The 15,408-nt window shown below is 41.5% G+C and overlaps 2 pseudogenes; one reads left to right on the forward strand and one right to left on the reverse strand.

The window, feature by feature from the left end:
• The first annotated feature begins 547 nt into the window (after positions 1–547).
• LOC136496480 (calmodulin-binding receptor-like cytoplasmic kinase 3) lies at positions 548–3,965 on the forward strand (annotated as a pseudogene).
• Positions 3,966–4,627: 662 nt separating this feature from the next.
• On the reverse strand, positions 4,628–8,184 carry LOC136496479 (dol-P-Glc:Glc(2)Man(9)GlcNAc(2)-PP-Dol alpha-1,2-glucosyltransferase-like; annotated as a pseudogene).
• Between the last annotated feature and the right edge of the window lie 7,224 nt (positions 8,185–15,408).

Here is a 15,408-nt window from a genome sequence, read left to right on the forward strand (position 1 = left end):
AAGATTCATTGCTCATCTGTTTTTAGTAATTTTCTGTGGGATAGGATTGGCACGGTTTCGATGGTGGGCTTGACCTTAACTAAAGGCTGAAGCAGTTAAGCTACAGTGTTCCAACTGACCTGAAATGACATGAAGCTAAAGTTTGCTTATTGGCAACAGACACCGTGCCAGCTGGCACTATATGCCATTTGAGGCACCTTGGATCCTCATGTGCTTCCTTTTCTTGTACCTTGTTCTGGTGCTGTCGTGCATGATGCCATGATCAACTACCTGCTCGTCTCTTCTTTTCCAGTTTGATCTTTCGCTTTCCGTCCTGTTTGGCTGCCTATGTTTAAGCACTTGGTTCGGGTAGAGTTCAAAGTAACTGTTTGAATTAGACTGATTTAGTACAGAGTACAGACGTACAAAATCTACAGAAACTAGACTACTAGTTTTTTTTGCCCCCTTTTTAGTCAACTATGAATCTGTACAGCACCTCTAGTTGTATTATGATAAATGCATCATCATCTACTGCCTGGCAACGTACTAAGGGTAATGGAATTCCTAGGGCAAAATTGTATGTGTGTTCACAATCGAACTCTTCATGTTTTACCTTTTGGAAAGGACTGTATTGTGAATTATTTGATGATAGAAGTATGTCAAGTGTCAGTTCATTTTGTACTACCAGTATCTAATTTTGTTTCTCATTCAAAGTTGCTAAACTGAATGCTTTATTGTTTTTTTCTGTTTTGATTGAACCTATGAGAAGGGGGGCAGACTTTTCCGTGCCAATCATTTACAAGACAGTTTCCTATCCATAATGTGCTCATATAAAGAAATCAAGTACAAATGAAGAAGCACATCTCTGCCCATTATTTGATGACTGGAGACAGGTAGCACTATGGTAGCTGCTACAACTGCAGGAATGTTTCTTGTGTGTTTTGAGTCCTCTGCCCCTGTTTTCGCTCAAAAAGGAAGGATGGAAGCGAAGACCATGTTCTTGCGGAACATTCCAATTCCTGTAAGTCAGAAAACAAAATTTCACTCATCATGATGAAACCTGTCAACGCAGCAAAGCAATGGCTAACCTGTTTGTCAGGACAAAGTTCATACTAGCAAACAAGAGATATGTTTGTTATCTCTGGTTGTATAAAAAACTCACTATCGATTGTGACATTGCTTTTATTTGTTTTCAGTGAATTCTTCTGAAATGAGGTCGATTTCTGATAGAATTCCTGGAAGCCCGCTTCGAGTACCTGCAAGTCCATCTAGATTTCATGGTCTTCTTCGCCACCAAGTAGAAACGAGCCTTTAAACCTCAGTCTTGAACATGTTGTTAAACTGACAAATAACTTCGCGCCGGCCTGATGGTTGGCGAAGGTTACTTTGGAAGGTCTACAGAGTGACGCTGCGAGATGGACGTGTCGTAGCTATTAAAAGGGCAAAGAAGGTAACTTATTTTTGTCCAGGCAACTATTCTAGCAACTTTCCTAGCTACAATGGTCTAGCTTTAGCCCCACATGGTGCCAGTTTCGGTGAGATATGAATGTTCTATTTGTGTTGAGACTTATTTGGACAATTGGACCGTGACCTTATCTTGTACTCTTTCCTTTCTATATACATACAATTACTCATCTGCATTAGCGCACATTTGTATTCATTGTATTTTGGGGAATCAAGATTGCGGGTAGAGTGTCAAATCCAGGTTTAGGTATGTTGTAGACCCGTTACTTGATCCATATTTATAGACCGATAGATGGGTGTTGGATGATGAACTATGAACTCATATTCCATTCTTTACTCCATCAGTCAATGATAATGTTATGTGCTGGTTTTATTTTTTCGATGTGCTTCTTCATAACTTCCCTTTTCATTGGCAGTTTTCTTGTAGACCATACTTTGTAGTATGAACTATGATTCTGATATGGTTTCATCTGGCAGGAAACATTTATCTCTTTACGTGCTGAATTCAGCAACGAAGTCGCGTTACTAAAAATATTGAACATAAGAACTTGGTCCAATTGCTTGGTTGTATTGACAAAGCCAATGAACGGATTCTCATAACAGAATACGTATCAAATGGCACTCTTAGGGAGCATTTGGATGGTAAGGTGCTAAACCAGATTGCTAGTTTTTTGTATTCCTTCCAAAATGATTGGTCTAATAGTTTGAAATCTTCTTTCAGGTCAACATGGCCTAATTTTGGGATTTAATCAGCGGCTTGAAATTGCTATAGATGTTGCCCATGGATTGACTTATCTGCATCTCTATGCAGGTACACTTCACGTACTTAGTTAGCATCAAGCAATTTAGTCTTTATCAATCCAAATCATGCACTTGTGCTGCTCAAAACTGCAGTAAGGAAGTGAACCAGTATGCTTAGGGCACTTTTTGAAGATGAAAAGAATTCCTTTTGCAACTAAGGCTTGTTAGGATGGGGTGATAGAGGTCCAGTTCCTTATGATTCAGTCCAAAATGGAACTAAATCTGAAATCTGTAGAGCAAACCACCCCAATCCAAGTAGGCCATAAGAACTTGCGACCAGATCTCTATTTAATCAAACACTTTTTTTGTCATGATGCAGTTCCACATGTGAAATAAGCCCGTGATATGTAACAGTGTAACTCTCTTCGGTGAAAAATATGTTTCTGTAACACATTTATGTTCTTCAGCTTTTTAGTGATGAAGTGGTAATGTATGCACCCCAGATGACAAGAAAATTTTATTTTGTCATTCCTACAAAAAAAACACGCATGCATATTTTTCTCAATTCATAGTCTGATGTTATTCCTCTTGCCTTTAGAGAAGCCCATAATACACAGGGATGTGAAGTCATCAAATATTCTGCTGACAGAAGGCTTCATGGCCAAAGTGTCTGACTTTGGATTTGCAAGAACTGGTCCTACTGAGCCAGGCCAGTCACAGATTCAGACTGATGTGAGAGGAACAGCAGGCTATGTAGATCCAGAGTATCTGAGGACAAACTATCTTACGATCAAGAGCGATGTGTTCTCTTATGGTATTTTGCTCCTAGAAATCCTTTCAGGCCGTCGTCCTATTGAGGCAAGGAGGGGTCCAACAGAAAGGATTACAGTGAGATGGGTATGTATTCTCTACCCTACTTTTGCCTACCAATTCGAGGATTGATGTTTTTTTCCGATGTCTTTTTGTCAGACTGCCATTAGTATTGTTATAATTGGGTACGTAGTATAATGTCCCTTTAGTTCCTCTATAGTGATTTTTCCAAGGGAAGTAGACCAGTGTGCCAGTTAGAAGCCGGAGACAGATTGCAAACAAATTACTACTAATTAAGTGAAGTATGTTGTAGAGTTAAATAGATAAAAGATGAGCTCTTATTTGATGCTTCTTTGGGTTAAATTTTTACCCACCTCCTTCCCATGCTTGTACTTTTTCATTCCTGTTGTTGTATACGTCCTAGACTTAAGATGCCTGAGGTTCAGTCTATCGTTGATACAGGCCTTCAATAAGTACCAGAGAGGCAATGTTAGGGACATACTGGACCCAATGTTAACTGAAGCAGTGAACGAGGATATACTGAACAAAATCTTTGATGTGGCGTTCCAGTGTGTCGCTCCTACCCGCGAAGACAGACCATCCATGAAAGAAGTTGTGGAGAGGCTGTGGAAGATAAGAAGGGATTATACAAAAATACAAAGGATAATAGAATTGACTCTCTGAATCCTTAAACCATCTGATCCTGGTCGCTGTTTTTGCTTGGGAGAACATGGGTCAGTTCCTTGTGAAGACCAAAGATGGCCACATAAAAATAATGCAAATTAGTGATTGTGAACAACTGGAATTTTGTAGAGGGTTGCAAAAATGTTGTTGTATGTTGTATATGGCTCTATGTTTAAGAGATGTGCGAAACAATGTCCTGCAATTGATGGTTTCCCTGTGTAGCCATTACTGTTAATCAGCATAAGCTGTTCAGTAATCCGTATCCTCGAGAAGTATGGTGTACCTTCTGTGTATGGCTCTTGTACTTTAGGAAACAGCTGCATTGTTGGGTGAGGCTTTTAAGTAGATACTCACTTGTGACTACTAATTTCTTCTGGATATAACTAGTGATAAAGGAAACTAAAATTTGTTATTCCTCACTTGTGTCATCTTGCAAGACTGTAAATGCTTCTTCGGACTGCCCATCAACTGTATAATTGGAAAATCGACCTAAGAAACCATCCAACATATTCAACAAACATGATAAATATGCTAAATTTAGATGCAGCCAAGACCCAAATTCGAAACTAATGTTAAAACCATCACAAGGTCTCAATTAGTTTCTGGTGCAAACATTCCTTCAATTACGACAGTGATTTGTAGAACAATACAAGAATATTAGTTCACAGGACAAAACCTCTCAGCCAGCTAGACAGTAGTGAAATCATCAATCCATTTGCAAAGCTGCTTCTCTCAGTCAGCTGCGATTCACTCGAAGAGGGCAACCTCGTCAAAATTATCAGCACCACCTGCCTATGGCGTGACACTGCACTTCCTGTTCAATATCAATGCATATAAATTGCTGTTGCCCTTCAAAGCCGTGTGATCAAACAATATCTGCACTTCCTATTTTTGACTTGTGCAATGGTTGATTAGAATGCCAAGTGTACATAAAAGCTGACAAAGAAAATGACGATACTCAGCACTATTGTTTTGATTTCTTCCATAAAATTCACTCAAGGATCCAAATAGGCCGGACACAGGTATGCTTACTGGTCCTGTTAGAAGTTCAAATCAAAACTACAGTAAAATGAAGCTTTTGCTCTATTCCCAACTTCCTGTGTTTTATCCTACACTACCACATAAACCTTTGTGTTCCAGGCTCATGTTCCCAATGGAATGGTCGGAACAGAAACATCACCAGAGTAGACAAGTCAACGGCTGCATAAAGTGACCCCATAGCAAGCAATTTGCCATTGCCAATTGCTGGAGAGTGAAGAACCAGTATCACAAATGGAATTGTGTAGTATCTGAATTCAACCAGCGGGGCAGGTACAAGAACCAGTGCAACTGACAGCACAAATGATAACACCCAAATCCTTGTCTGTGATTTCGCTGCAAGATGAGAAAACCAGAAGATATAGTTCATTAATCTTATGAAAGTAGTTAGCTTTCCTATGTTCAAGTAAAAGAGACTTACCTAAGATGTTGATGATTGAGAGCCATGAGTACACATAAAGTGGAATCAACATGTATTTCATCATCCAGTTTACTTGAATAACCTTCCTCCAAATATAGAAGGTATAGTGTCTATTGTCAGCAAGAAGATACGGATGAGCAATGCTGCATCAAAAGATGATCGGTTCATTAAAAGTTGGGAATAAATAAAGAAGATGAACATCATTGTCTAAATAAAAGAAAAAAAAGTGAGAGTCAGATTCCTATGGCATATATTGCACTGCAACTCTAGCTCTGCGCTTAAAATAAAGCATTACGGTGGTGAAACTGCTTTGCTACTTTTCTTCTAGCTTCATTGTGGTTTTAACAAAATATTGAGACATCATTGGTAAGCGTCTAAAGGTTTAGCGGGAAGTCATTGTGGCAGTTCTCATGCTTGGACAAAAAAACGACATGAAGGAAGCGCCTAGGTAATAAACCTGAAAAAATGTACAGCGACGAAGCTTAAACCAAGACCCATTAATACTGCCAGAGAACTACAGGTTTTATTCTTTCCAGACAAGTGGAATAGGTCCAATACTCGGTTGGGAGTGAAATGCCATGGTTGGAGGGCAGCAGCTGACACAAGACCAAAGTACAGAAACTGTGCAAAGTGTGGCGAAACAACATGAGCTTCCTTAGCACCTGCATAACTCAAAGAAAGGAAGTGCTTTTAGCAAATTTTAACATATTACTAAGCATACAGCTAAAGTCTTTTAAATCACTTGAAAGGAGGAGCAATTAGAGATAAAATTTACCTAGTACTATACCACCATTCCGTATTATGAATGCTACAAATGCCGCCATGACAACTACAATGGTGAAAAGGCAATCAAAATTTCACACTTCGAGTTCCATAACTTCAAGCTGATGTCCCACACTTCCTCTGTAAGACCTGAACATAATTATCAAAAGTGTTAGATATGGCATCAGATGGGTTGCATGCAACATAATTATCGCCAAACCAGTTTGTAAGTATAAGTTCTTAATTAAAGGAGCAGGAGCACTCACTGTTGTAAGGGTTAGCAGATTCAGAAACAATGACCTTCTTACTTATGGGACTATTGATTCGCCGTCTTCTCAAAGCTTGAGCGCTAATTTTGTTATCCCAGACAGAAGCTTTTTTTGACTGATGTGTTGGTTCACTGTTCTCATGGGAAACATTGTCCTTGGGATACAAGTCTTTTACGTATGTGATAGCACCATTGGCAGCAAAAAATATAATCCATATTACATTTGTCTGACGAAAAAGTATTGAAAAAACACCAAACTGCAGAACAAAAGAAATTTATTTAAGTTAATGATCATCAACAAATTTATGACAAACATCAAGACCCTGACTGCATGTTCCTAAAATGCAGGCATAATCTACCAATTAACAATCTAGGAGTACATGCTTCTTTCAGTATGGCAAGATACAGGAGAGGGGGTGGTACAGATCACAATGCACCTATCGCCTACAGTAAATAATTATAATTAAAATGGTTATGCTATAAGGCGATGATATGGGTCCTAATAAGTTTATGTTGTGAATGCAACGATAGTGTATATATGTAACATAAAGTGTGAACTTTCTATAAAGCATTAGTTCAAGCACTCACTGTTGCGCCGATCCAGAACTGTTTCTTCAAGCAGAATAGGTACATTGCAAGAACTGCAGCTAATGATGCAACATCAGTGTAATAAAGAAAGGTGAAGAACCAGTGAACAGGATACAATGCTACAAGAATAGCGTAGGTAGTTGCCTTCCTTTCTCCAATTCCTGGCCGGATGCACAAAAGCAGGTCATGAAAAAGAACAGCGCAGACCATTGCCAAGATAACATTAGTTGATCTGAGAGCTGCTGTGGAGCAAAGAACATCAAATGTTTTTGCTACCCGAAACATCCAGGCAACAGGAAAGAAAGAAGCAATATATGCTAGTGAAACATAATACCTGCAAAATCGCAACAACAATCCATCATGGGGTAAATTTGAGCTTGAAGAAATGAGGAATTGTCAAAAACTCACAGGCCAGGAGGGGTGGTGATCATGGAATCCCATGTCCAGAAATCTCCACGGCAATACTGCTGTGCCTGTGGAACATGGAAGATCTCGTCCTAAACACAAGGCATGGGTTAGCGTTCACCGAATTTCTCATGGTTTACTCAAAAGTATCTACAATGTTGAAACTAGTGTATAACTAGATGAGGCAAATTTAACAATCCCCCAAGCAATTCCTAACAAATATATAGATATCATGACTCCCCGGCTGTGAATTCCATTTTTTAGAAAGCCATGGCTTATGTGATGCATGGATTATTTACTTGTGTTTCTGAATGGAAACAATACCCTGAACATTTGAGTAAATGCTCAGTGTTATATTTACATTCATAAAAGTACAAAATATATATCGAACAGAAAAGTGTCTTTGCATTTATTTATGAAAAGAATTTGGCTAGATCACTTGGGCGAAGCTATTTCCTATAAGCATACAGTGCACATCCAGTCATTCATCTAGTTCAGCTCAATTTTTTTTGTTTCGATCCTCAGTAGGCCATTGCAGCCTGATGAAACAGCGTTCACTAGAAGCACACTCAACAACCGAAGCGAAGCATCCTTTAGAATGGAAGAGAAGGGACTCACCATGTAGGGCTCTGGCACTACGGAGTTCACCAAAGCTGCAATCGGGAACGCCCAGGCGGCCACCGCCGCCGCGACGACCAGCCTTCCCATCCCCAGGCTGGAACGGCCCTCCAATTCGTCAGCGCCTCTTCAGATCCAGCCCTGCGTCCGTAACTGCGTTCCCTCGGTCCTCAAGGGTCAAAAGACTCACGGGAGGCAGCGGCTTAGGGGACCGCGGCGTCGTGAATGGCTCAGAAGTAGTTTCCCGCGCGACACGACCCAGCCGGGCGGGGCGGCTTCTACGTCGTGGATTCGCGGTGGTGCCGTGGTCCCGCCGCCGGAGTGCACAGCGATCCTCTTGCTCTCGGGCTCTCGCCTCTAGCTCTGTGCTTCGGGTTTTCGGCTCTGCCTATCAGCTCGGACTAGATTGATTTGGGGCCGCAAGACCGCAACCAAAAGGCCTAGTCCACTCAAATGGGCCGTTGAGGCCCCGAAACCACAGTTGGATAGAAGGCGGTGGCGGCGCTGGAGGTCAGAGCAGCGGCCGAATCTCTCCCTGGCGGCGCGGGCAGGCAGCGCTAGAGCCTGCAGCCCGAAAGGACTCTAACACCCTAAAATTTGTTTCTCTTGAAATAGACTAAAAATTATTTCTCTTAAAATAAAGCTAACATAATTTAATTTTGTATTTTTATACTCATAAAAATATAGAGAAATAATAAATTTTTATTAGATTAAAATTTATCTTAAGGTAGAAATGTATTTGTTGCATTAATGCCGGTCGCACCTTGTGTTTCTATGTATAAAATATGTTTTTTTTTAAATACGTGTAGGAGATGAATATCTATCTCTAGGAAATTTTCAGCTTCTTTCTGAAATTTAATTCCTACCTCTTTCACCTTAATCTTTATGTTCCAAGTTCCTAACAATCTTTTCATGAGCTCCAAATACTTTATTTGGGTTCATCATGTTTCCAAAGTGTCTCTGGGAATTTTCCCAAATTTTCAGAGGTCTCGGAGTATTTTCCGTGGCTTAAATATCAATTCTAGACCTTTCTAGAATTGTTTTATTTATAAAATTAATTAATTCCAAAAATAAATAATATATCTCATTTTTCAACCAACTCTTAAAGTCCATGTGCAATAATCCTAATAAATCTTAAAACCCCATTCATTTATTTAGTAATGGGCTTTAATGATTATTTAGGTCCAGTAGTAAATGTGGATGGTGCAACATCAATTAGTACCATATTACTAATAATATAGATGTGTGAAGTTTTTCTCTATAAATATGTACCAATTTCTTAGGCAAAGCACACCAAAACTACCGTAAGGGGAGCCCCTAGTTTGAGAAATTCATCGTATAGTAAAATAGATTTTCTCCTCCTCTCGCCGTCGCCGTCGCCGCCGTGCTGTCCGACGCTATAGACCCGCCGTCAACCGTAGGAAGGCCCTAGGTGAGTTCGTCGTCTTCTCTTTATTTCCTGTGCTCTCGGCTCATCAAACCGTGGCCTCTAAGACCCAAACCAAACGCTTTGGGGAGCTTCTCGCCGCCGGTAATAGAGCTCCGCCGAGCCGGTTTTCTTCTCCGGCCGGTGACTCTCTCTCCCCCTCCTTTCTAATTTGGGTCGTCCGGATTCAATCCAACGGTCCAAGATTCGTTCGTACCCCTTCGCCAGGTTTATTTGCAAAAGAGCCCCTGCAGTTCCGCGTAATATAACCCGCGGTCAAGGCAAACTTCCATTATACGTTTTCCTATTCCGAAAGCGTAGTTTCTTTCTAGTAGATTCAGAATACGTTTCTCTTTCAGAAAGCGTAAAATCGCTCTGTTAGATACAAAATACGTTTTCTTCATATGAAAACATAGTTTCTTTGGTTAGATCTAAATACGCTTTCATCTATTTATAGTTTTGTCACTATTCTTATTCAGACCATAAAATCTTTGTTTTAACTCTGTTTTGATCCATTCAAGTTGCGTTAGATTCGTAATGAGTAATCTACATGTTCATCCTACTGTTAAATATATTTTTAACTTTTAAAATTTGAGGTTAAAATTTAATCTATTATTTTATTAAAGAAAATCTTGTTTAGTTCATAACTTTTTGTTATAGCTCTGATTAGACTGCTTTTTACGTTAGTGTGTTCGTAGTAACATGTAGAATATTTTAAAAAACCTTTTTACCTGTTGTTTTATTGTGTTTGGTGTATTGTTCTAATTTATTTCTATTGTTTGGTTCGTGTATGATTGCATGGATACTTGTGTGGTGTTTTATGATCATGTCCAGTCGATGAGCTATACACGGTGAATCCAGAAGCAATTCATTGAAGGTTTGGACTAGAAGAAGGATCTGAGTTTAAGGCAAGTATAACATGCGATCTTCCTTATTGTCCTATTCATCTTAATATTATTTTAATCATATGCATGTGTCTATCTTGACAACCGTAGTAATTTTTCTAGCTATTTGATATCCTGAATTTCTTAATTCCTATGGGTTATTGCATTGGATAGTATGATGTTAGTGCTCAACCAAAGCCATGATCTTGTAACTTGACTAATGGTATATGTAATCAACATTAAAAGATGCTTTTTAGCAATATGAAACAAGGGGTTAGAGCACTGGGTTGTTTTATAGTGCTCTAGATTTCTCTCCCTAAGGACTTATCTGTAAGCGAACATTCAGAACTTATAGTATAGCTGTGAGAGTTATATGGCTCTGGCTTTAGCTCAGTATGATGATCCTTTTCTAGCTTGTTAGTTGTTACCTTTGTGGCGCAAGAGGGGCTCAGACAGATATGATCTCGGCCTGCCAAGAAGATGCACTTTGGTTTTTTGGTATTTTGTTAGTCACTCTTTATAGGGGAGTTCATGCTTATTGATGGAGAAACCTAGCGCCCTAACTTATTAGACGAACCTTTGAAAAGCTTCTCAGTGAACCATGTCAACCTTCCTTGGTAGTGGGTCAGGAGGTTGGTCGTCTCAGGCAAAAGGGTAAATCACAACTCACAGCGAAAATGTACAACCTCTGCAGAGTGTAAAACTGGTATATCAGCTGTGCTCACAGTCACGAGCGGCTTTGGACCCTCACGGAATAGATGATGAACACGGATGATACCGATGATAAAGATGCACACCAATGATTACTGTTTATGCTGTTCATTATTCATGTTTATCTAATCATGTGTTTATGTGGGTTCGTGGATAAATTTGTTGCCACCCTATTGCTAAAATCATGACTCATTAAAAATTAATCGCAGTTAACTAGTGTGAGCCTTTTGAGCCTCATGAACCTCATGTTATATTTGTAAAGTACGATATGTACTTACGCTTGCTTTACTTTTTAAATCTTTGTATAAAATTCCAGATGGGTACCGGATTGCTAGAGTTTGAAGGAATTAGGCTTATGATCAACCAGTCAGTTGTCCCTGTGTAATTGGAGTCTTCACCTGAAGATTGGAGTTATCTTTCCGCTGTTTGTTGTCTAAGATTATGGCTCCGTTCGGCTTACCCCATATTTGGCTTGTTCGGTTTTTTTTTTCAGTTAGAACCGTGTTTTTCTCTCACAACAATTCAGCCAGAACAGTGTTTTTCAGCCAATTTCAGCTAAAATTCTGCCAGCCGAACGGAGCCTATATCATTTATACTAAGTACGTTATATTTTGAGCATTATCTTTCAATATTACCTTATTTATAGATATATGTGAGATTTAACTTTCTCCACTCACGTATAATACGAACCTAGTTCTATTCTTAAAACCGGCTGCTTCGACAACGGGCGGGCGGACGGTTGGCAGAGCCCGGAGCTGGCGGAGCCCCAAGCCTGAGCGGCGGCCAATTCAGTGGTGGCGCGAGTGGCTGGCGGCGCGGCCAGGCGGCGCCAGAGCAGAAAAGCGGACGGACGCTCCGCGCAGAGAACAGATTTTTTTAGAACGGCTCACTCCCTGGACCGTGGCGGGGCATGTTAATCATTCATCAGGCCATCAGGTACATGTCGAAGGGCTGCTCGAATAAAAGCGTTTCGCTCTTTTTAGTTGCAGAGAATAGGTTATCATGACACATTGACATTAGAGTTGTATGTGTGACTTGCGTGCACCACGCAGAAAGATTACTCGAGTGAGATTTGATGTGCCACAGTACCGGTCCACTAGAGATGCATTGTGTGCATGATATGGTCCTTCGAGTGAGATTTGATGTGCCACAGTACCAGTCCACTAGAGATGCATTGTGTGCATGATATGGTCCTTCGAGTTTATCGGCCAGAATCAGTCATACTTTTCAGTAGAACAGTATTTTTCTCTTACAACAAATCAGATCTACAAATCAGCCGCAACAGCAATAGGTCCTGCCGAACAGGGCCTTCAGCTTTTTGCTAGCCTTCGGTGACCGGACTCTCCCTTCGCCACTCAGTTCCGTCAAGAACAGCATGCATATCCTCGCGTAAGGCCTCTCAGTTCCGTCAAGAACGGCACATAGTTTATAAGGAATGAGGCAGTGATAAAAACTCATTATACTACACAGACCAAATAAAATAGTAGAGTGAGATGATCCTAAGCCACTTTATTTTATAGACCAAACACCCCTTAACTAGTTTATAAGGAATGAGGGCAGTGATGAATCAACTCATTATATTACCCAAACCAAATAAATAGTAGAGTGAGACGATCCTAAGCCACTTTATTTTACAGACCAAACACTCACTAACTAAGTCAACACAGCACTGCCAACATTCAAAAAAAAAAAAAAAACACCACTGCCCGCCGTGTGTGCTTTTGCTGCCTTTTATCACCAAATCGAAAACTGGGACAACAGCAAGTTGACTAGGTCAAAACAAAGGCAATCAGTACAAAAACTGAAAAGAAAAGAAAAGGCAAGCGAGGGCAACCGTGCAAGTGCACCTTACGTAGCTTTTTGCCAACCATGCGGATTAATGTGCTTTCGCTGCTTTTGCTGTCTGTTTGTGCTTGTACCTGTGCAGGCAAAACAGTAACCGGCCGTTAATGTCCAACGATGCGGCGCGACGATGTGTGACACCAATGAGAACCTGACAGCAGAACCGAGAAGAGATAAGATGTTCACGCGGGGGATCCTCGGAACCGGGCTAGGTTAGGTCAACGCCCTGATGCATTGAAATCAGTGCATTTAGAATTGATCTAGATCACAATTGGAGATCAAGATTGAAACGCAGGAACTCGCCTTACCAACAATGGGAGGATAGGGCAAGAGCACTTGGTGAAGATTTACAGCTTTGGCACCGATGGAACGACGAGCTTGGGCGCGAGGAGGCTGGCGAGGAGCTGAGCAGACTTGTGGCGCGCAAGGCCGTGGTGGCGGCGTGGGCAGGGACACCGGAGACGCGCGGCTAGGCAGGAGCGGGACTACGGCGCGAGGCTGGCGCGGGGGCCGACCGCTGTGGCCGCGAGGGACGGCGGCGAGGGACTGCGGCGACGTGGCTGCTCGGGCTAGGGCTGGCGAGCGAGGCTGCGGACGGCGCGGCTGGGCAGCAGGCATGGAGGCGCGGGCACGAGGTGAGGCGCGAGGAGGCGGTGGCGCAACCGTGCGACGGCTCGGCGAGGCAGCGGCGGCGTGGCTTGGTGGTGCGTGGCTAGGGCACGGCTACGGTTCGGGCTTAGATCAAGGAAGAAGAAAAACAAGGTTCGGATAAATAGCCCCCAAAACACGACAAAAAAGGAAACGGGAAAAGAGACTTAAGTCGCGCGAGATCCACTGACCGGACGCTCCGGTGGTAGCGATCGGACGCTACCACCCAGCGTCCGGTCGATTCCAGAGGGGTCCAAATCCTCTGGAATCGGGACCGGACGCGTCCGGTGGTCCATGACCGGACGCAGGCAGGGTCCGGTCAGTACAATTTGATCTTCCTCCAATCGACCGGACGCTGAACTCATTCTGACCGGACGCACAGACGCAGCATCCGGTCACTCCTTCAACAGCAGTTCACCTCCTGTGAACTGACCGGACGCTAGACAGCAGCGTCTGGTGCAGCGTCCGGTGCATCTTTTCCAGCAAATCTTCAAACTTCCTTCGCGCTGCCTGTTCCCAATCAAGTCCCAACTTAAATAAGATCCAAATAAACACCAATTGGGACTGATGTGAGTGACCTCTCTCAAACCCTCATATTTTTCAAAGTATTTTGCCTTAGGCTATAATTCTTTTTAAGAAAATAAGCAACAAGAGGGCAAATGGAACAAAACGACAAAACAACAATCATGCATATATAATGCTTGTAAGTAAATCTAGTTGCTTGTCAAGTTTGATCCAAGGTTAAGCTTCTTCACACGCTTTTCGGCGGTTATCTTAACCATGTTAGACAAGCCCTATATGCATTTCCACAAATTAAACATGTTGTATATTACAATGAATGCAAGGGACAACACAAGCTCAATTTTTTGTGAAGTTACTAAAATCAAGTACATTGAGCTCGTTCCGCAATCTACAAAATGTAGCTTCATCTAGCGGTTTAGTGAAGATATCCGCTAATTGATCTTCGGATCTTACACCTTCTAGTGATATATCATTTTTAGCCACATGATCTCTTAGAAAGTGATGGCGGATATCTATATGCTTGGTGCGAGAGTGTTGAACCGGATTATTTGCAAGTTTCACCGCACTTTCATTGTCACACAAAAGAGGTACTTTCTCTAGAACTACTCCATAGTCTAGTAAAGTTTGTTTCATGTATAATATTTGTACACAACAAGCACCCGCAGCAATGTATTCCGCTTCGGCGGTGGACAAAGCCACACTATTTTGTTTCTTGGAGGACCAAGACACAAGTGATCTACCAAGCAAATGGCACCCTCCGGATGTGCTCTTTCTATCAACTTTGCATCCGGCGTAATCCGAATCGGAATAGCCAATTAATTCAAATAAAGCTCATTTGGGATACCAAAGGCCAATGCTTGGAGTGTGCTTAAGATACCTAAGGATTCTTTTTACGGCAATTAAATGTGTTTCCTTAGGACTAGCTTGAAACCTAGCACACATACACACACTAAACATGATGTCGGGCCTAGATGCGGTTAAATATAACAAGCTACCAATCATAGAGCAGTAGAGAGTTTGATCAACCGAGTTACCTCCCTCATCTAGGTCGAGATGTCTATTGGTAGGCATTGGGGTCTTGATTGGCTTACATTCATCCATCTTGAATCTCTTGAGAAGGTCTTTTGTGTATTTCTCTTGAGAGATGAAGATGCCTTCTTTTATTTGCTTGACTTGAAAACCAAGAAAGAATGTAAGCTCACCAATCATTGACATCTCAAACTCCTTAGACATCAATTCACCAAATTCTTTGCATGAGTCTTCATTTGATGATCCAAAGATAATATCATCAACATATACTTGACAAATGAAGATATGCCCATCAAGCTTCTTGGTGAATAGTGTGGTGTCGACCTTCCCAATGGTGAAGCCCTTCTCAATAAGGAAATCCCGAAGGCGCTCATACCAAGCTCTTGGGGCTTGCTTAAGCCCATATAGTACCTTGGACAACCTATAAACATGATTAGGATATCTAGGGTCTTCAAACCCGGGAGGTTGATCAACATAGACTAGTTCATTAATAAAGCCATTTAAGAATGCACTTTTCACATCCATTTGATATAGTTTCATTTCATGATGTGATGCATATGCAAGAAGG

The sequence above is a fragment of the Miscanthus floridulus genome, chromosome 12 (genome assembly GCF_019320115.1).
Source record: "Miscanthus floridulus cultivar M001 chromosome 12, ASM1932011v1, whole genome shotgun sequence".
Classification (NCBI taxonomy): Eukaryota; Viridiplantae; Streptophyta; class Magnoliopsida; order Poales; family Poaceae; genus Miscanthus; species Miscanthus floridulus.